The following is a 21547-nucleotide window of genomic DNA, read 5'->3' as shown; positions in this document are numbered from 1 at the left end:
TATTTCATTTGGGTTTATTGGCCAAAAGCAGAAATTTACAGTCAAGCATCAAATAATATCAACGTATCTTTAATCTTCCTTCCTTCTTTCCTTCCTTCCTTCTTTCCTTTCTTTCTTTCTTTTTCTTTCTTTCTTTCTTTCTTTCTTTCTTTCTTTCTTTCTTTCTTTCTCTTTCTTTCTTTCTCTCTCTCTCTCTCTCTCTCTCTCTCTTTCTCTCTCTCTCTCTCTCTCTCTCTCTCTTTCTTTGTTTCTTTTTGCTTTCTTGCTTTCTTGCTTTCTTGCTTTCTAAATTTTCAGTATTTACAGAAGCTAAGACTTCATTTTCAGATTTTTCATTACAAAATTTCTTTCAGTATTTCCCAAATTTGTTGTCACATTTTCTGTCTTGTAAATTGATGTTTATCTCCTGCTTCATTAAATAGTATTCAGCCTTTGCAGAACTGCTGATAAGAAACCTGTCCTCCAATACTTTTATGAAAGTGTAAATACTGTAAAAGTAACTTTTATAATTTAAATCATTTTTGTTTTCTCCCTATGTCTCCTCAAATCAATGACCTGTCTGCTGCCAGTTACGTCTGCATGACTGAATAGTTTGTAATGATGCTACGGTATTTTCTTTTGGTGTTTTCTCTTCCTAGACATTAAAACTTCCTCTGCTGAAATATGAATCATTGTTCTGAAGCATTCTTCAAATACAGAAGTTATTGTCTTTCCTCTTTCAGAGATATTGATGATGGCTTCAGTTAAGAATAGTTGATACTAAAGAGATACAAACTTTGTTCAAGAATTTGCAGTTTTTTTGATTATAGTACTAGGAGAAAGAGCTTATATTTTAAGCTAAAGAGTGTTAAAACCAACACCAGTGACGTATAACCATTTTGGGCTGGGTTCTCTGCTGTGTGAAGGAGCCTTTATGCTACTCTGGTAACAAAGTAGGTTTTAGTAGGTTGGTTATAAATTACACAGGAGAAATTCAGAATGGTCTGTGATTTTTATTCTTCACAAGACTTTGTCATCAGAAATACTGAGTTCTGAGTTCTGTAACATACTCTTGCAGAACAGACAGAAATGCTAAATCATAATATAAAGGAAGAAACCTACCTGTTGAGAGAAAAGCAGCAAAACCACTTGAAATCTATTGGTATGGCTGCTGTAAAGTTGTGGCTACTGTAAAATAAACCTTTAGACATAAAAGTTTTTCATGTACTGAGTATAGAGCAGTAAGTCAATGCTGTAGCATGTTGGTTTGTATCATGCGAGTATATAGTACTCTATCAGTCATATTGTAATCTCATTTAAAAAAATTATTATTATTATTATTATTATTATTATTATTATTATTATTATTATTATTATTTTTCTGGCAAGACACAATTCCCATATAATCAGTCTGGTTGTCATTAATTACATTGCAGTTTTCTAAGTGAATGCCTCCCATATCAGCCAAATGTTTTGATCAGAATCATGCTAACCGGGCTACAATTTCCCTTGGTATGTTTATTAAAGTTTAATACTATATTCATTTTTTCCTAAACCTTTGAAATATCATCAGTGTTCAGATTTTTTTAAGTCATTCTCTCTTACCTAAAGAACTCAGTTACTTTTTTGATGGTGTTATTAATATTTTGTTTTAATAGCAAAAATTCCTTAATGTCCTCCATGGTGGATGACAGGATAGAAAGTTGCAGAATATTTTTCAAGTATTCTATTTTATCTAATATTTCTTTTATATTCTGCAATATCTAATTCTGCAATTACATAACAGGAAATCTCCTACCTGCATCGTGATAAACAAGGTGTCAGACTTATCTGAAATTGGATATAGTCATCAGGTAAGGATTTATTTAAAGAATCCCTTGCTTAATCCTACTGTCTGTCTGTTTTTTTCATTAATTTACTAGCTTTTCCCACCAAGTACCTCTGTTACCTGGCTACCTCTTTGTAACCATTGCAATCAGTGTCACTGTTTGTTATAAGTGTGAATTTGACTTTCATCTCCTTTATTAAACGTTGTTGTTTTCATTGAACAAAATCTTCTCTCATGAGAATGAAGCTCTTGATCCAGTTAGCATAGGCATTTTTCTGGTCTTTCTCCCGTGCTGTTGACTGCCATTGGGCTGATTGCTCTGTAGCCATGTGCACCATGGGGCTGTGCTCACTGGTGAAGCCAAGGAACGTGGGGATGAATGGTGTCAAGAGCTGAGCAGAGGCCAAGGAACTTAATGAGATCACTTCAGAATCCTACAGGAAGCTGTCCTCTGCTATAGTCTACTTTGAAGGCCAGAGATTTTGGTGCATCTTTCCATGTGTGGTACTTTTTCATGTTAAAGCTGATGGCAAAGATGAATGATAGGGATTTACAGTGATGACTATCAAACCAGTACCAAAGAACTTTCATGTCATCCTGAGTTCTGCAATTAAAAACTGTGCACTGCACATTTTTTTCATTAGAGTTAGGGCTATCATAAATGAGATTTGTTGACCAGATTGGAATGCCCTCTTCTTTGTTCAGCTCTTGTTTAAAAAGTATTTCATGGTGTTAAAAAACATGAATGCTCTCAGTCACCTTTATTTAGTTGTTTGCATTTACTTCAAACTCTGACTTTCTAAGAGGTCTTCCCTAACACGGCAGGTTTTTCTTTTTTTTTTTTTTTTTTCTAAGTTCCATAAAAATCCAATAGTTTTGGCAGAAAATATTACCCTGTTTCTTTCCTTTGTTCGGTATCCAATCCTTTATGATAATTTTCCAGCCTAGTCATGGCTTAGTGAACTAAAACATTTGGGGCTGTATTTAGAACAGTTTGGACTCAAATGAAAAACATGCTGATAACCACTGAAAGTCCTGTACAAGATGCTGGAACAGCACATGCCTTGAGAACCCTACTATGTAAAAGGAATCATCTCTGTTTTTCTGTTGTGTCAGGATGCTATGGCAGTTCAACACATGAGAGATGCCAGGGAGCTGGCAGTGAGATTTGGTGCCAGCTGCTGTGGCATCATCAGCAGCTTTTTTAGGTTTCTTTAGACTGTGAAAGTTGTTCACGGTAATTTTTTGTTGTAGTTTTCACCAAAAGCACTGGGCTACTTAAGACTGAACACAAAACATGTGACATTGCTGGTAACAGAGCTCTCCAGGGGTGAAAGTTGTTCCTTTTTGAATGCCTGCATGGATAGAGGCCTGCCTCTTTTCTGTAGTCATCTTTTCTTGCAGATGCTAATTCTGCTAATTAATTCCAAGTCAGTTTTGACTAAATTTATTAGATCTGGTAATCTAGAAAGAAATACTGTGGCATATACTTCATAAAACCATCTACTTCTTATATCTTTATGCGACTAATTACATAGATTTGGGGCAGGGTGGAAGGCTTGGCATTTTGAAAACTGAAATGTAGAAAAGTAAGGAGTGAAAAGTATCTGTGACAATATCTGATTATTTTTTTTTCCACAGAAATGCAGTACCATTGTGGGAGCAGGTGGTAGTGACATTGATTAGATCTAATCATTTGCTGTTTTAGCAACACAAACTGTTGTTCCTTACTCCCATTTGAGATGCAACTGTGGACCACTGGGAAAAAAAAAACGTACCTTTGTGTACCATATCTGTAATTAGAACATTCTGACCTAGGAAGAAGTACATCATAGTTTATAAGGCAGGAGTACTAACTGGCAGTTTTGTTAGGAACCTTGCTCATGCACTCTTTATCAGCTTCTGGTAAAAAAGCAAGCAAGCAAACAAACAAACAAACAACAAAACCAACAACCAGTCATTAGAAACCACAGCAAAGTTGTGGCTTCAGATTTTCTCTTTCCTCTCTGTACAAAGAGATTTGCTTTTCCTTTTGTTATAGGAAATATAATGGGTTGCTTTCTTCTCACATTTTCATTTCAAAATAACAGGGAAAAAATGAACACCCTCAGGACAGAGGTAATTTTACTCCATCTTTTTTAGGAAGAACCCTTGGTTGGGAGTGTGGCTCTTAGTGCCAGCTGGTTGCACAATTGCACCAATGAACCACAGCAACCCCTTAGTGTGCTGACACAGCTGGGGAAAGCTCAGGTGGGTGCCAATCCCTCCTCCAACCATCCAGTAAGAGAAACATGGTGGCAAAAGGAGCCCCAGTTCAATGTCACAGGGAAGGGAAAGGGAAGGCAGTAATTTCAGCGCTGGGGACACAAGCCAAGCCAGGCAGGGTCTTCTGCCATGTCCCAGAGCTGTGCTCCGCAGAACTCAGTGTGACCTTTGCATAGGTAGGAACAGGTGTTTTACACGTTGCAGGAAAAAATAGTGCTGTGTAAGTTTTCAGAACAATTACCAGTCCAGGTAATGACACCACATTTGTGAAGAAAATGCAGTATAGAGTGAAAAAGTACAGCAGAGATTAATAAGGGCTTCAAGAACTGCTCAGATGTATCTCAAGCTAGCAGAAAAGAGTCAGCTCAGTGTTAGAGAAAAGGGAAAGCCTTCCAAATCAGAATGACTTTTAAATCCTTACAGCTCTTCTAACTCCACTTTTGAAAATCACAGTAAACAGAGGTGACCATATTGCAAATATGGTTTTATTTAAAAGCTTTTAAACAATGCTGGGGAAAAAAAACCTGCTACTCGGCTTGACCTTAGCTCGGTGTGTTAGCAGTACACATGGTAGGAGGCCTTTTTGGTAACGAGAAGCAGCTGTTACTGCCCTCAGCACATAATCTACAAAGCTATTCAGTGGAAGTGAATAACTATTTATTATCCCTTTTCTTGCAAAACTTTTAGGACTAAACAGTAGATTCATAAGCATGCCAGAAATAGCACCTCATTTTCATCGAATAAGGTCAAAACAAGCCATTGAAAACTGATGATCACCTACTTTATGAAACAAAAAATGAATGAAATATCTGATGCAAAGCAACCACACGTAGACATCTCACTGTCCTGCACTGCAAAGTGGGTAGCTCCTTGTACCTAATTGCCAGTTGCTGTTTAGATTTTTCCCAAGTGACATCACTACTGAATTTACTATTTGGTAAATGATATGTGATAGATCTCCCGGTCTCAAAGGATACTTTCAAAAGAAAGGAAAAAGATTCCCAGGAAGAGTAGATCAACGAGAAAATTCACTCTCAGGACATGCTCTGTATTCCCTTTTTCTTGATAATGGAGTTGAGAGTTAAAAATTAGGTAGATATTAAAAATTAGGCTGTTGTTTTATCCACAAAAGCTTATGTCTTTCATAAGTCTGTGTGAAAATCTGAGGGACATGTTCAGCTTTCTCTTCAGCAGGGTGTAGCTCTTTTCTCATGAAGATGTGAAGACTAGTCCTGACAGAATGAAAATGATGGTATAATAACTGCTGATATCATTGCACAAGGATTAGACTAACCTGAACTACATACATTAAATCACGTAGCTCCACAGAGCTATGAACTACAACAGGTTCCAGAATTCCTTTGCACAGCAAATTAAAAATCAGGGGAATCTGTGTACATAAGAGAACAATGAGGCTTTTATGGATCTGAGTTCTAAATTCTCAAAAATACACAAAGATAGATTTTTCTATGTAAGTTCACAAATTTGATCTGATTTAGTGGATGTGTTTGTAAAAATGAAACAGGAAAGATCCTTAATAAGTGGCTTTAACTATAGCCAGATTCTCTCTGCTCTGTTGTCAGTGATATTTCTTGTATCCATTGGAGTCCAGTCCGCAGAGTTACATCAGCTGTAAGCCTATCATCTGACACTGTCTATTTTAAAATTAGAGATATGGGAAATGTGACTTTGGGCAGGTGAGTAGACAATAGAAGTAGTTGAGGAACCAACTGAGAAATGTGTGTGTTTTGCATTTCCTAGATATCAGGCCATCAGTTAGATGGATTAAACTGTTATTGATGTTGGATAAAACATGGAGAGTTTACATTGTAGCATGTGATTTCCATTTCTTTCAACAAGGAAAGAAAAAAAAAAACAGGTCAGAAGAAAACAAATGCTTTGCAGAAATTCTTATTTCGCTAAAGTAAACACAGTTCCAGGAGAAGAAGAACAGATTTGTGAATATATGGTTATAAGTTGATTTCTTTACCTAACAGGCAAGAAACTTGAAGCTGTCTGCTTTGCATGGCAAGTCTTGGATATTTGTTGTGATTTATAACAGTAAAGTCTTAAAAAAAAAAAAGCGTCTTAACGCATGTTTCTCATGTAATAAGGAAATTAAGAAAGATAATTTGTTTTGAGGGTCTACTTATTTGTCTTTCTTTTGCTTTGTAGACTACTGCTGACCATGATGACTTAATCAATCCTGAATCTGAAAAAAGTATCTAAAATCTATTCAGTGTTTTTTATTTTTCCTATGGATTTTAATTAACATAAGACTACAGCAGAATGAATTTTTCTTTCCACAATAGTTGCCACAGAAACATGACCCACCTCTAACCTTAATATTGCAGAATAAATATGAAAATGGTTAAAGACAGAGCAGTTTTTTCCATTTAATAGTTCTGAGAAAATTGGAAGCATATGCTTAAGCAGTGTGTCATGCTTTTCCTTTTTGTTTTTCTGATAAAATTCAAATGAGAGCAGGTTCAGTCCTTATTAGCTCCTTCAATAGCTTAAGGATTCCTTTATATACCTACATGCCTTTTTTTTTTTTTTTTTGGTAATATATGTATATATATTTCCTGGTTGTCTCATTATGTAGCAAAAGAAACCCCTGAACTGGAGTGTAAGCAGGAGATGTCTCCACTTGTACTGCTGAAACTCAGTTGACTTCAGCAGAGCTGCTCTGTATTTGTCTCCATGTAAGCAGGAGGAGGCCCTGTGCTTCTCAGGGGCCCTGGTGTCTTGGTAAGGTGTTGGTCACTAACCCAAAAGCATTAACCACAATCTGTGAAGTTCTTTAAGGAAAATGTCCATTATGATGAGGAAAGCATGTGAAAGTGTGGATATGACTGGTGGGAAGAGTCGGGTAGCTTCACCATGTCACACCAGTGTCAGATGCAGCTGATAGCAGATCACCATCTCCTCTTCTTAGTTTCAGTCCACATCATTGATATTTGGTGAAGCACACCTGGGCTGTGAGGAGCAGTGGGATGTTATTAGAGACGTGTGGAAAAGGGACCAATTTTAATGAGTACTCATCAATTATCCTGACAGAAGGCCAAGAAGGAGCAAAGCAACAGAGATAAATGGTAGGCATAAGCTGATATTTTAATGATTGTCCTATGGCTGTAGGTGCTGTCAGAAGGGATTCTTTCAGTAACTGCAACTCCAGTGTGCAGACTGCAGGCTTGTCTCAGTGAAAACAGCAACAGGACTCCCACCAGGAGCTAACAGCAGCCCTCCACTGCCTACAGCTGCCGGTGCTTCTGCCTCCAGAGCAGAAAATTCATTGCATACACTGATAATGTGTGAAATGCAAAAATGTTGGCTGCTGGAGAGAAATTGTTTGCATCTACTGATTGTTTGCTAGTCCTGGGCTCTAGTGCTGGAACCTCTGGTAGTTGTATGCTGTTTTCATTATTCCTAAATCTTACCCTGCTCTGCCCACCCCATGGTAGTGTACACATGGGGTGGGCAGACTCCAATTTCAAAGACCGTCTCATATGACTGTTTAAAGAGCTGTGTTACTCTATCCAGAATCTTTGCCCTTCTTTCTTCCTTTCCTCCTTTCTTCTTTTCCTCCTTTCCTCCTTTTCACCTTTTCTTCTTTCCTTCTTTCTTTCCTTCCTTCTTTCCTTTCTTTCCTTTCTCCTTTTTTTCTTTCTTTCCTTCTATTCTTTCTTCTAAGCTCTTAATTTTACTTATGAAATTTGACTGGCAGTACAGGTCGGTGAGTTGAGTCACAAATCCCTCATGTTGATGTCTCCTTTTCAGGTATCAAACACATGCACGTTTAATGAACAGAGCCCTTCAGGCTAGAAAAATAAACATTCAGATGAGACCCTTTTCCCACTGCTACCACAACCCTAACTCACAGACAAATGAAAACCTGATGAAGGATATATGACAGGACCTATTCCACTCCCCCTCAATGACCTCAATCTATCATGAATGCAACTGGCCTGTATCATGGCAAGCAACCCAGGCAACTGTCAGTACTGTCAATAAATCACCGCACTCCTGAAGTTATGAGCTCCCCACAAATGTTGCTATAATTCTTGATGTTCAAGTAGTCACATGCCTTAGGGTTGCAAAAGTTTTGAGCGAGGTTTGCTCATGTTGGTGTTATGCTCATTAGATCAAAAAGAAACACATTCTCTCACAGAGGAAGGAACGGGAGCGAGTTTATTGTTGCTTCATTCTCAGCACAAAATGCCTCCTTTGTTCTCCTGTCGGTAATAAGCGGAGGCACCCACCATCATGAAAAGCATATGACAGATGCCTTTCATTCTTAGAAGAACAGAAGGCTTTCTAAAAAGAGTGGGACTTCTGGTTCCTCTGAAGTAGTTGCCATGCAAATAGTGACTGGTAGGTAGTACCGTGCTGAAGACAGCTTTCGGTCTGTTTTGCGTGAGCAGCAGTGCATTCGTGGGAGCTTGGCTGAGCCTTATTTCTTTTAGTTATTCTATCCAATTCTGTGTATTGTATTCTATCCAATTTCTGTGTCTTTCATCTTATCCACCACAAAACAGAGCTGATTTTCAGTAATGGAGAGACTTTCTTTTTTTTCACATTTCAACCACTGGTTCTTTCTGTCCTGTGTTGCATGTACCGATGTAATGATCATAATAATAACACAGTAAAAATTCATTTTCATGTAGGTTTCTCCTGTGGAAATGTGATTCCAGTTTTGTTAAGCACAGTTAAGTTTCAATGGACTTGGGCCCAGAAAATATTTTGTGCAGTGCTAATAGCAGTATGCCTGATGGATGGCACCACAGCCAGTCTTTGCCTCATAGTGCAGTGCCTTGTAACCTCTCATTGTGCAATGCAGTGTCAGCAGCAATATGTTCACCGCCTATTTCGTTCCTAACAGGACTTTGTTGCTGTCTTCTTTTGAAATGATGCAATGCAGCAGTTACTTCTGTGCTGAGAAGAGAGGTGCTTGTGACTGTCTCATGCTTTAGTTCTTTTGCTTTTTTGTTTTAGTGGTATTATGCTCAAAGAAGACAGCATCTCTCTTGATAACCTCGTCCTATGTGCTGGCTGTCACTTTTGTCTTTTTGCTTCCTTCAGAATGACAGATATGTTGCCACTGAGCAAGCAAAGGCTTCTTATCAATCAGTCAAATGCATTTCTGCTTAGGATGAATAAAATACACATTTATTGGCACATGCCAGGAAGAAAGGCAAGTGGAAATAAAACCTATTTTTTTCAAAAGGAGAACCTCCTCAGATGCACAAAGGATAAACTAAGCATCCATATTGTGCTAGAAGCAGAAACTTGGACAACACTTTTTATATCTGCTTTGAAATATATTAGTAATATTAATAATAGTTTTGTTGTGCATGAATGCCTAGGATTAGAAACAAAAAGTTTGTAGGGAGGAGCTGTAGCCTTTGTTTCACCAGCTGGTATAATATTAAAATGGAGACAAACAAACAGCAACAAAAACACCCCAAGCTTTATGGCACAAAAAAGTCTTTTTCAACTCTGAAACACCAAACTAAGGAGATTAATTCCTCCATTCTTGCTTTAATACTATATTACTAGATTATTCATTTGTGAGAAAATAAGGCTGCAACATCTAAGAATTATGCTAGCAGAAAAAATAGCTAAATATTTCTTTTATGATTCTGGGGTGAAATCAGTATTGACACAAATTATGAAGAAACAGACTATTTAAGATAATCAGGAAAAAAAAATCAAATAAGCAAAAAGTCACCTGACAAGGACTATTTGAAAGGAAAGAAAAAGCTCTTTTTATACCTATCCTGGAACACAGACATACCAAGATGTCTAAAAAATATCCATATATGTATACAAAACTAATACATCCTGCCACAAATCTCATGTATCCACTTCTTCATTTTATGTTACCTGTTGCTCTCATTTTGGCACATAATAGCCCTTAAAATATCTTGTACCTAATCTTCCAGAAGGCCCATGTGTGGATGTAGACTCTTTAACTAGAGCCCTTGAATGTCCATGATTTCTGCTCAAGTGCTTTAAAGTTGAACATGTCTGTGAAGTGTGCAGATCATGTCATATATTTTTAGATTTGGCCCTAATCTCAAATTATTTTGCCAAAAATATCTTGCTGCTACTTTTATAGATAAAACTATTCCACCTTGCCAGATGCATTTCTGCCCAGCAGCAGTGTTTCAATACTCTCTTATTTTTTGAGTGGAGATAGACAAGGGATGAAAGGACTGATGGATCGTCATCATCTTATCCATGCAAATGTCCCAGCCACTGGTGGAGCTGTGCCAGGTGGAAAATATTGCCCTTGAATCCCATTGCCAAAAAGGCCTTTGTGTAGGTCAAAGACGGGATTTCCCCAACCCTCTCCCTTGTCCTGCTACAGCTGGACAAACAGGGTTAATTTTAATGTATCTTGTTACTCAGATGCCATTCCATATGTTCTAATTAACCCTGTCTTATTGTGGCTAAAGGTTTCTGTTAACACCTTCTTTTCAGTATTTTTTACATGATGAATAACCAGTCTCACGCACAAAGCTCCATTAACATGCAAATGCCCAAGTTACACTTTGTGTTGAACTTCATTAGTATAAAAGATGCATTTCCTAATGGGAGGTAACATGAACAAGACTTAGTGCAATTATACAATTTCGGAGACAGCTCAATATCATGTGGGTGAATACTGCAACATTTTCTCTGGTGTGTTTGCTTTAGTGGAAAATGAATTTTCTTTGAGCATGTATTGCACTCGTTTGCTCAAGTTTTCTGCTGTATGAGGCAAATGATCTTGCCAAAAAGTAACATTTTAATGTATAAAAAAGAGTTTTCTAGGGTCAAATTTCTGGAATATACTTTTAACAGCATTTTCCATTGGAGACATGTAATAACATGTAGCATGCATGTCCAGTAAAATGATTATGGCTAAGATTTTAGTACTGATTTTCCCAAGAGTCAAACAGGATGATTGCAAACAATCTTCATTATATGTGTATACGTTTATATAGAAAGAAGATAAAAGAGAAATTTTAATTTATTTCTTAACTGTATAATATGAAAACCTGGGCAATTTCTAATTCATAAACAGAAAATTAGGATAAATTGATTAATGTAACAATTGTATTTCTCAAATTCATTTCCATCTATATTGCTTATTTAAAATTATTCACTTGGCTGTGGTGAGTGTTGAACATCACTACTTACTATCTTTATTTGTAACCCAGAGGACAGATATTTCCAATACCATATTCATTCTACTGTGTAATACATAATATTTTGCCTGGAAAGTTATAATGAAGAAGACCTGGGGTCAGCTGTGTTCTTAACCATCCATCTAACCTTAAGTGCTTATGTTGTTCATGCAATGATACCAAATTAGCTGCATGCCAAATTGAAAATGCAGGAAAAGTGGTTCTGATTCGGAGCCATGATTAGTAGCTGCACAAGTAAAGATACATGCAGTGAAAATGCTGAAGTATTAATTCAATACAGATAGTGCTTGTTGGAAACGAGAGGTAGAAACAGCAACACTGGTCTGTGTCTGTAGTGTGACATGGGCTGTTTTGGGAGTTAACGGCTGGGCAGAGCTGAAGAGAGGTGATAGAATCATAGAATGGTTTGGGCTGGAAGGGACCATAAAGACTATCTGGTTCCGCCCCCTCTGCCAAGGGCAGGGACACCTCCCCCCAGACCAGGTTGCCCAAAGCCCCATCCAGCCTGGCCTTGAGCACCTCCAGGGATGGGGCATCCACAGCTTCTCTGGCAACCTGTGCCAGGGCCTCACCACCCTGAGTGAAGAATTTCCTCCTTGCAAATAAGCTAAATTCCCCCTCTTTTAGTTTAAGATCATTCCACCTTGTCCTATTATTATCTGCTCAAACAAAAATTGCTCTCCATCTTTTTTTTTTTATAAGCCTCCTTTAAGTACTGAAAAGCTGCAATGAGACGACCTCGGAACCTTCTCTTCTCCAGGCTGAACATCCCCAGCCGTCTCAGTCTGTCTTTGTAGGAGAGGTTCTCCAGCCCTCTGATAATCTTTGTAGCCCTCCTCTGGACCCACTCTAACAGCCCCACATCCTCCCTGTGCTGGGGACCCCACACCTGGATGCAGCACTCCAAGTGAGGCCTCACAAGGGCAGAGCAGTGGGGCACAGTCACCTCCCCTGTCCTGCTGGCCACCCCTCTGTTGATGCAGCCCAGGATGCAGTTGCCCTTCTGGGCTACAAGCATGCACTGCTGGCTCATGTTGAACTTTTTGTCCACCAGAATCCCCAAGTCCTTCTCTGAAGGGCTGCCTTCAATGAGTTCTTCTCCCACTCTGTGCTCATGTCTGGGATTGTCCCCACCCAGCTGCAACACAACTCCAACACTTGGAGGTGTTGAACCTCATTTAGTTCACGTGGGCCCACTTTTCAAGTTTGTCCAGGTCCCTCTGGATGACATCCCTTCCCTCTGTTGTATCAACTGCACCACTCAGCTTGGTATCATTGGCAAACTTGGTGAGGGTGCACTCGATCCCACTGTCTGTGTCATTGATAGAGATGTTAAACAGCACCGGAACTCTTAAACTGTTCTGTATATCCACAGAGGGGGTTGTACTATTTATAGGAAGCCCTATGCATTTTGGACCTGAAGAATGTTTTGGGCTGTGATGATACTTTGTGGCAATTAATTTTACAGCTTCATTATTTTCTTGCTTAAAGGAATATGTTTTACTCTTTAATTAGCTACAGTTTGGTATTGAATAGTCCCTTCTTTTTGTAATTATTTTAAGTAATCACAGAGTAGTGAGGTCCTGAGTCATTGTAGTTTTGAAACATGGCTATCGTTTCTCCTCTTACGAGTATCCTCTGTGAACTACCAAATATTTTATTTTCTTATGGAAGTCTTTTCATGTTGTTATGCCATTCTTTTGAGACCCTTCTATTGTTACAGCATCTCTTTTACAGTAGCCAGAGTTGTAGACAAGTACCCCACTGATTTACTGAGTGACTCTATAATCCCTTTGGTATTATTTTATGCACATATGCTTTATATATCCTTAAAAACCCACATCTGTCCCTGCACATTTCAAAAGATACTTGCACATAGTGTCACTAACATTTTTTATGAATGGTTTTCATACTGTAGAAGACATTATTTCTTGCAATACGTATTGTTTTCCATGACTTTCATCTGCCAGGTTGATGTATAGCTGTAGCTTTCTCAAATCCTCTGAAATTCTTCATGCTGTTCTCTCATCTCAACAAATTGAAATCATTTTGCCTTTATTTGTCATTGTTTTTTGTCTTCTTCTGGCCTTTTCTGCCATTCTTGAGTTACTTGTTTGGAGAATTTCTTGAAAAATCTTAGCTGCCAAATGCAGTGCATTTGTAACATAGCCTCTGCTTCTGGTACAGTTATATCTGGCCTGGTGTGGTGTTTCTGGTGAAGAAGTATCTGATGAAACATCAAATATTTATCAAATATTAAAAATACAATAATGGCTTTGCTCACACTTTGCTCACAGTGTTTGTTTCATTGTTTTATGCAATCAATATTGGAGTGCTGTGGTATATGCAATATCATAATTGTTCTCAAAGTCTGAGAAAAGGACAGGTCACATTCCAAATGAAATACTTTTTTAGGTAGTGTGAAGACAGATACAATTATTTTAGGTAGGTTTAATCCAAACCTCTGTAATAATGAAAAAGCATCATCTCTATAAGGGGATCAGTAAATGGGTTTTGAACCGTGTTGATGGCTCATAGAAATCCCAGCTGGTTGTGGTGGTCCATAGACACTGGTTGCAGAGTCTCTGCCCATCAGGACCACTAGGCGTTTGGTTTTGGTAAAACATACAGACTACCAGTAAAATATGGGGGTTTTCCTCAATTGTACATAAAAATCAGAGCTGAATGAGGAAAAAAGTGAGGAAGGATTACAGGAATTTCCCAATTAAATACTTTAAAGTGGAAAATAAGCAAAAGTTGTATAATGTCCCAGACTGAGTTCTGCTGGAGTATCTGTGTCGTGAAACAAATGATTTGTGAGTGCTGTGGAATTTTATTTTAAGAAAGATCTTTAGGGATCTGTGATGTCTGCAGCTTACTACTGTGCACTGTAAATAGTTTAGTTTAGCAGAGAAATGGTGCCAGAACAAGAGCAACTTTAAAGTCTCCAGTTCCACCCTCTTCAGTGAGTTGTAACTGCTTTAGGATCTAGTTGCATTTATTTTATCCTGTGATATACTACTAAATTTCCCAAACTCCTGGACTGTCCTGCTGGTTTTCTACTGGAGGTCCATTTCAAATTGAGGCCCTGGAATTTCTCCTGATTTATTTGAGGGTCTGAGTGCAGAGCTCCTCACTGCATCCCTAGCAGCCCACCAATTTTGGCAGCACATATCAAATAAAAGGAAGAAGGAGCTCTTGTTGTTGGGAAGAAAGCTGGCAAAACCTACATGTTTCAGGAGAGAGAGAAAGAGACAGAGAGAGTGAAGATGGCCAACACATCTAGACTGTCTTTTTAATTAAAAACCTTTAAATTTCTCAGTTCTTTTAGAGGACTTCAGAATGGAGGAATCTGAGTCAAAGTCTAAATCTGAGTTTAGATAATTTAATTGGTTGAAAAAAAATCTAATTCCAGGCAACTAACTAAAAAAGTAACACCTCTCTCTAACACCCATCCCTCTATGATAAAACTTAGCATCACAGGAGACCAAGAAGCTTATTTTTCATGAAGAGGTAAGGTACTAAAGCCAACAGTTTTGCAAAATCTCTCTTATTTATCGTAGAAGAGATTTCTGTTTGCAAGGTTAGCATGTTTGTAGTAATTTACTATGCAACATTTTTTAATGTACACAACATTACCATTGCTGCTATTTACTGTGAGATTAAGAAGTTGATTTTTTTTTTGGTTTCTTAAAAGGTGATGTGCAAAGTGCTCTAGGTGAACCTGTTTGAGCATGGGCATTGGATGAGATGATCACAGAGTTCCCTTCCAGCCTCAGCCATACTGTGATTCTGTGTTTTACAGCTGACTTGAAATAAAATCCAGTATTTTTATTTTGCTTGAAGAAGTGTAAATTTCATATTAAATTCTGCTTTTAATGAAAACAGAACCAAAATCATAATTACTGTTGAGGAAAGTGACATTTAAATTTCATGTACCTTTAAGGTGACCTAAAGTCCATTATGGAATGCCACATACAACTTTCCAGGAATATCATTAGGGCCAAGATTTCATCACCACATTTAAATTTTTCCTTTCTCTCTCTCTTTTATTTATTTATTTGTTTGTTTGTTTATTTGTTTTTCTGTAATGATTCCTAGCAATATCCTCATTGTCAAACCGTCAGCATAGGGATCTGATGTTTTCTTGTTCCACCTTATTCTAATATTTTATGAAGCAAAACGTATTTTTCCAATTCCTATAGGGAACTGACTTTTCAGACAAAGCTCTGAAACTAAACTGTTCTGAAGATAAAATAAAAAACAATATCTAAACTGGTTTGATCTGGAAGGGCCTCTTCATTGATCATGCCATTTTCTTTAAAAAAAACCAACCAGCCAAACAAAAAAACCCCGAACTTTCAATAGCAGTTTTTTGATGATATGGTGATTTGATGCTGGAACAAAGGCAAAATAGAGACAAGCATTATGGTTTCAGTACCAAATATATCTTCCATATTCAGAAATAAAAGCATCTGTGTTCTGCAGTCTGTGGTGCTGAGCGTGTTTTTGTTCACATCAGGATGTTAATATTTAGGAAGCAGAGTTTGGGTGTTCACATATTGTTTTGAATTCCTTGCTGAGGGAATGGTTGGGGTTTTCTTGTGAACTCCCAGCGTATGAAGAAACAATTACTATAGAAAAGTCTGCCTAAATTCTTCCTAAACTCTTCCCATTTTGGGGGAAGGAGGTGTGTGTGTGTGGGGGAACACTCTTCCCCCCAGCCTTTTGAAGTAACAGCAACTGTTCATTTCTAGCATTTAACATCACAGTAAGTGTGTAATACCTATGTACTCTACGTGAACTGCATTTTAAAGTAAATGAAGTTGCCCACTTTGTTCTTTAAACTTCTTTGACTCCCAGAACAACATATGTAATATCTCATAACAGACTGCAGACAGGATAATATTTCTGCCATTTGAGTGACCAACAAATCTTTTAATTTATGCGTTTTACTCCTTTTTTAAAAGGCTGTTTTGCCAAGTAGTTTTATTTTCTTGTTAAATATTAGGCACAGACTTTCTTCCCTGAAAAGTTACCAAGAACATGCTAAAAAAAACCCCTTACCTTTTAGCAGATTTATTTCAATGGTATGATATGGGAATTTGAATGATTTTCTTGCCACACAAACAGAAAACAAAAACAAACAAAACCAAAACCAAAGCCAAACCAAACCTGTTAGATTTTTAAAAGACATTTAGTAATGATTTTATTTTAACAGAGTCTGTATTCTGCTCTTTAGCAGCATCCTAAACTGTTGTCCTGTAGCAGTTTGGACATGTCATATCTTGACTTTGGTAGAGGCTGCTGTTGTGTCTATAGTCAAAATCAGAATCTGGGCCACGTATCAAGCCTCAGACTGAATCTGTTTCTTTCCTCTTGTCTGTACTTCTCTGTTGTTGTAGACTTGGAACAGTACAACCAAATTCTGTCCATTTTTATGATTCAGCGTCTGCTGTGCTGAACTACGTCATCCATCTAATGATGTGAGGGGATCAGCTAGGGCAATCTTATAATTCTGTGTGTGTGTGTGTGTGTGTCCAGCTGTCTCCATAGGACACATGGCTGTGAGATGGAAATGCAATTTGGGATGAATTCTGCTGTAGAGAGCTGTGAGAATGATCAATTTTCATTTCTGTAGCTGGCCTGGGAAGCTGCTATCCTTTATTATATTATATTATATTATATTATATTATATTATATTATATTATATTAATTATAATTTTATTTTATTTTATTTTATTTTTGGCAGGGTGGGGTGAGTTGACTGGGACATATTTTAATATTTCAAATGAAATGAAAAATCAAATTTTGTTTTAGCTTAAACAGCAGTTTTATTAGTATTTAATTTAACCACTCCTTCACTCCCCCTCAAAGTAAGCAAGCAAACAAAATTTATATATTTTTTTAAAGTGAAAAATTCAGTTGATCTGTTAGCAAAAAGCATTCAAAAAATTCCAATGAAACTGTAAATTTTTCTTTTTCTTACTTGGCTAAAACCAGCAAATAATGAACAATTAATCATGGTGTTTAGCCTGATCCTGCATTTTAAATTAGTTGTCTTAACAAAACTTTGTGCCCCAAACTGCAAAAATAATAGTGTGAGAGGCAGGGATGGACTTTGGTCTGTGTTTTGGGTATGATTGATTGAAGGTACTATCTTCCTTTCGAGAGCGACAGAGAGACGTCGGTCCAGAAGGACAATTTGTAGCACAGAAATGAAGAAGGCAACATTAACATTTCAAACAAATTAAGATGGCTAGAAATAGTGAATCTTACAACTTATTGACTAGAAGGTCTTGAGTATCTGAGCCTGGGTAATACTTAGAACCAGTGATGTCAAGCCCTGCTTTTGAATAATTTTCAACATCACGGAATGCGGAATACTTAAATGTAATTCTTTGTGTTCACGAGGTCTTCATTTCCAAAGTGACTTCCATGGATAAATTCTTTATCTGCACATTGTGGCCACACTTGTTTTTGTGGAACAGGTTACTGATGAAACATCACTGTTGCTGCAGCTATCAAATGTTGCTAGTAAATTACCTCACTTAGGGTTTTTTACTCTTTCATGGGCTTGTTAAAACCTTTAAATGACAGCAGGCTGAATTATAATAGGAAAAGTTGCTGCTTATCCTGGAGTTTTTGATGGTTTCTGGCTTCATATCTATCTTTGAAAAGTCATACCGAACCTGAAATCTCAGAGAGAACACAAATAGTGACGCAGTAAGTAATATGATGATATAATAATATCATATAATTAATAATATAATAATATATCATAACAAGATATGAATCAACCTGGGCTTTTCATGTGAGGCTCTGCTGATGTGTCCATTGCACTGACGTTTGAATGCCTTTGCACAGAACAGGGCGTACAGGGTAGCTTCTATTGAGATAGAGTATGGACCTGTAGGCATTTTACGGTGTCCATGAACAGACTGTCACGGGATTTTGATAATGCCATTCCACGAAATGCAGTAGCACGGCTCAAGCATCACACTGTGCTTCAAAGATTTATCCTTTCCTATTTAAGTTGTCAAGTTAAAGAAATCTTCTTTAAGATTTATTCTGTGTAGCTGAAGGGGTGAGGAAACAGCAGATAGCAATTTTTTATTCTGAATTTGTTACTCTGGAGTATCTTAAAAATTCAAGTTTGTTGTTGTGGTGGGATTAGAGAGCAACAAAGAGTTATAAGTTTTTGCTTTATTGTGCTTTGTGGGCCTCTATTCAGTGTTAGATCCTATATGCTTTCTCACAGGCTTTCATCCAAGCATCTGTCTAGGGACAATTAGGCAAGTATTCATTTTGAGTATACATTATGAGGCAATTAAATAAGAGCTGCTCTCCTCGGAGAGGAGATGGAGTGAGATCTGGGACATTAATTACAGAGATGTCATGAGAAACTGCAGTGAAGTAAGTCATCTGGTTCCAGATTGAACTCGCAGCCAAGCTGCAAGCTCGCTGCAACTTGATACCGCAGCAGAGATTCAGAGATAGCCCCTTGCTCAGCCTGGTGTGTGTGCGCTGGCTGGAACAGGGAAGGAGAAGGCAGTGAGAAAAAGAAGCTGTACTCTTCTTAGCAATCCTAAGAGATGTCGGAGCTATTCATAAGCAAATAAAGCAGTTTTCATTAATCCTTTGAGAAGAATATGGAGGGGCTAGTGAAACTTCCCATCATTTTAAGCATCTGTGCTGGTTACTGAGGTGGTCTAGTTAACTGTTTGGCCTAAGAAATCCCCAGATCTTGCAGTTTAACAAATTTCTCATGGGTCAGAATAGCTGCTTGCATGCTATATGAACACTTTGTTGTTAAGTTTAGCAATATATGTAAAAGAAATTGTTTTCTTCATAAATTAATCAAAACTTTAGTCTTAAGTAGCAAAACCTTCAGTCAGCAGCCTGCTGCAAACCCCTCTGTCTGGCACAGATTAGTGAATGAGCCTCAATTCTCCATGGTTGCAAGGTCCAAGGCAACAAGAAGGCGGCTGTAAAACCGATGATTAATTTCATGCTTTCCAAGCTTGTCTCATATTTTCTGCTGGCGAGAGGGATGGGACTGACTCATGATTTCAAAGACTCCTGCTGGTGAGCTGTGAGATAAGGTGGCAGGCATGATAGCCACATTAAAGCTCGCATACCTGATGAAGGGGAGGAACAGGATGTAGAGGATGATGCTGTGGTTGGAGGACACATCAGGATGTCCAGCAGCAATATTTTGAGGGGAGGCGAAGTGTGTAAGCTACATCAACACAACTGATGTGAAGGCCGGGGGAAAAGCTGTTCTAGGGATCTGGGCAGGAATGAACATGTGCTTCTCAGATATCTCAGAAGACCCTGTTAGCTTGGATATAGCATCACTTTAATGCCATTACATGATTTTCAGGCTTCGGCTGGCTTGTGTCCACCTGCCTTGGAGAGTCAACGCTTGCCTGATACTATTCCTCTGTATTGGCTTTCCCATAGGTGATAAAGGCTTATGTGAGACCTAGGAAGGAAAGATTAAATCTTCAAAAATTTCTGAAACTGGAGGTGACAGGCAAAGGGCATGACCTGCAGAGGGTGAATTGGATATCATACTTAGGTTATGGGCCCGAGCAATTGAATGGTAAGGTGGAGGAATCACCCATGGTGACAGAGGAATTTGAGTGTATAGAGAGGTTGGAGAGGAAAAAATCCAAGTTAATTTTTATGGAGTTTAAGTTGGCAGCTGGATCTGCACCGGGAGATGCTGTCAGGGAGGTAAGAGAGCCTTAGCAGGCAGTAGGAACCAGGATTTTATGAAGTGAGAGTAGTGTGGTCAAAGATGCCCTTGTGAACCTCCTCAGAAGAGTGGGGAGCTGTTTCAAGAGAGAGGAGGTGGGAAGCAGACCTGAAGGAGGACGCTGATGAAACCTGCTGGACTTCACATATTTTGCTTATGATCATTGAATTACTTTTACACACGTAAGTTGCTCTGTGCACTCGATGTGTACAGAAATGGGCGATGTATTTCACAAATCCAGCAGGCCAGCACCCTGCCGAAGTGCTATGTTCCTGGTGCAGGTCCCTTGGGGCTTGTCAGCCTGCTTGGTGCCATGAGCCACCAAGTCATTGTCAGGAAAATACTGAGAGAAAACCGAGTGTGGCCCCAGCTTGAGCATGAGTGTATGACCAGCTGACATTGCAGCAGAACTAGCAAGCAGTACAGGAAAGAATTTAAACGTCCTTTATTTAAGTGTCTGGAAGATGTTTTCTGCAAAAAAGCAGCAAAAACATCACAAGAATGGATAAATTTAACAGTCCCTGCAAGGAGCTGTCTTTCCATGCAGCGAGAGGGCTACATGCGTTGCAGCAGGGAGGTCACTGCTAATTGGTGTGTAGGAAGTGAGATCTGCTCCTTGCCTTTGCTTTGGTCATACCAGGAGGAACCTTGGGAGTCTGCAGACTTGGAGTGCAGACACTCTGCTTCGGAGCCTTCTCTCCCCCTGCACAAACCCAGCACAGCTTCTGGCCAACTCCTGAGCCCAGCTGAGTTGTGCTTTAAACCGCGTTTATATTTTCCCTTTGGCAAGGCAGGGACAAAGACAATCTTGGATGGAAGTCAAAGCTCCCCAGAGCTGTTCTCATTTACGTCCAGCTGTTCACTGACCACTGGGGCTCTCATGATGAGTAAAGATGACTGTGGGCAATGATGGTCTGTGGACAATTGCTTTTCTTTCTTCTCGTTACATTGGGGCAGGCTGAGAGAGACATAGGATCTGCTATGGTGATTCCTAGAGACACGAATATTTCCCATAGGAAAGGATATGCTCACGCAGCTGCAGCAAGCAATTTGGTGGCTCAGAGGCATGTGAAGGGACACGGTGGGAAAAGCAATGGGCTGAAGGGAAATAAATCGGGCTTAGGGGACTTGGGTGTTGTGGAACTCCACTACCTAACGTTGGTGTAAGGAGAAATTTTCTTGCATTACTCACCCAGATCTGGTTTTCAGAAACATTAGCCGTGGGTAGATGCTTACAGATGAGTCTTTACATTTTTGGGGGGTGAAAAAAAAAGAAAAATGAAAATCTTGCAACCTCATTGCTTAGCTTTCTCTCCTGTTAGGTTTGGGCTAAAAAGCAAGGAATCTTGAAAACCCACAAGTATTTGTATTTAGCAATTCAGTGGTTTTATCTCTGCATGAGACCAGGCTAGGATAGGGAATGCCTTGGAAACACAGATTAAAAAAGCTCTTTAAATAGTGGCTCCCATCCCCCTCCCTGAAATTTCTGATGGCAATTTAATTAAAATCAGAGAA

The sequence above is a fragment of the Anser anser genome (genome assembly GCF_964211835.1).
Source record: "Anser anser genome assembly, chromosome: Z".
Lineage (NCBI taxonomy): Eukaryota > Metazoa > Chordata > Aves > Anseriformes > Anatidae > Anser > Anser anser.
This window is presented reverse-complemented; position numbering follows the sequence as displayed.